The sequence below is a fragment of the Mandrillus leucophaeus genome, unplaced genomic scaffold, assembly GCF_000951045.1.
Source record: "Mandrillus leucophaeus isolate KB7577 unplaced genomic scaffold, Mleu.le_1.0 Scaffold52, whole genome shotgun sequence".
Classification (NCBI taxonomy): domain Eukaryota; kingdom Metazoa; phylum Chordata; class Mammalia; order Primates; family Cercopithecidae; genus Mandrillus; species Mandrillus leucophaeus.
The window spans coordinates 95,161-97,037 of record NW_012105586.1 but is presented as its reverse complement, the minus strand read 5'-3'; positions in this window follow the sequence as shown (position 1 = coordinate 97,037).

The following is a 1,877-nucleotide window of genomic DNA, read 5'->3' as shown; positions in this document are numbered from 1 at the left end:
ACACACATACACCGCACACACTGCACACACCACACACATACACCACACACACACTACATACCACACACCACACATACACCATGAACACCACACACACCACACACATACACCACACACATACACTACACACACCGTACACACATCACACACAACATACGCACCACACGTACAATATACCCACCACACACACCACACATATACCACACACACCACGTAACACACTACACAAACCATATACACACCATGCACTACACATACACACAGAAACATTACACACACACCATATACCACACACCACACACACACACCATATACATGTTACAAGCCGCAAATATATCACACACACCACATACATACCACACAGGGATCACACACCACACACACTACAAATATACTATACACACACACCACATACACCACACACACCATACATGTGCACACATATCACACATATGCACTCACATCACACGTATACCTCCCACATATCACACACATACACACACCATACCTACGTATGAGCACGCACAGCACACACACATGCACACCGCTACCTCTGCCATCCCCACTGCTTGCTTGCTGCAGCCTCCTGACCTGGACATTCCTTAATCAGGTCCTGGCCCTCTTCCTCCTCAGCCCCTTTGTCCTGGCTGTTCCCTCTGCCTGGACATTCTTCCCTGGATGTCCTCACAGCTTTGTCCCCCACCTCTCTCAGGCCTGTTGGAATGTCACTTCATCCATGCAGCCTTCCTGGACCACCTCTCTAGGAAGATGTGCCCCTCCCTCCCACCTGATCCCTCAGCCCTTTGCCTTGCTTTGTTCTGCCTCAGGGCTCTTAGGACTGCCTGCCCCAAGCTGCACACTGATCTGTGCCTTTGCCTGTTGTCTTCTCAATCAGACTTTCTCTGAAATCCTCAGCATGGAAACCAGGCACAGCGCAAAGTAGACACTCATTGAGTATTTGTTGAAAGAACGGAAGATGAAAGCAACACCTGGTGTGGGTGGTGATAGTTCTACAGAATGACTTAGACAGGGAGGGTCCCAGAGAGAAGAAGAAGAGAGAAAGAGCTGAGCTGCTCAGGTCCCGTCCATTCATGTCGGACTCACCACTCTGTAGCTCATTCCACCTCCTTGGGGAGGAAGGTGGGGTGGGGAAAGAAGAGTGGGGAGAAGCCCTCTCTCCCACAATGTATGTTGTTTCATCTTGTTTCAGACTCATGCTTGTATGATTTTTGTCTTTATCCTTGTAATTTGAGTTTTGCCAGAATGTGTCTGGAAATGGTGCCCCTTTCATTAATTTTGCCTGAAACATGATATAATATTTCTATCTACTCCCTAAGTCTTCTCCAATTCCATGAAGATGTCTTATTTCTTATATTCTTATATCTGATTTCGTTATAGATTTTCTTGTTCTGCATTCTGGGAGAGCTTCTCAAATTCATAGTCAGGTCATTGATCAGGAATCAGTCATTGATCTGCAATGATGATTCTGTTCTTTTTGGCCTCAAGGCTGAATTTTAATTATGCAACTGCAACATTAGTTTCCTTTCAATACTTCTTTGTCTCCTCAGTCCCATCTCCAGGTCAAGATTGTGCCTCAAGACAATTCTCTTTCAACCTCAACCCCTTCTCTCCTAGGACGTTCTATTCTTTTTCCTCCTCGGGCCATGTCTTCTGGCTTTGTCTTCTAAACTTTTCTTCTGGTTCCTAGAGTAAATCATTTTCAGAAGCATGTATCTCCTCTGAATATTATGGATGTTTCATTCATTAATTCAACAATGCAATTTATTGACTGCCCACCCAGGGCTGAGCACTGAATTAGTCACAGGAGCATCCCAGGGCCAGCAAGTTCCTGTCCCCACAGATGATAGAATCGAATG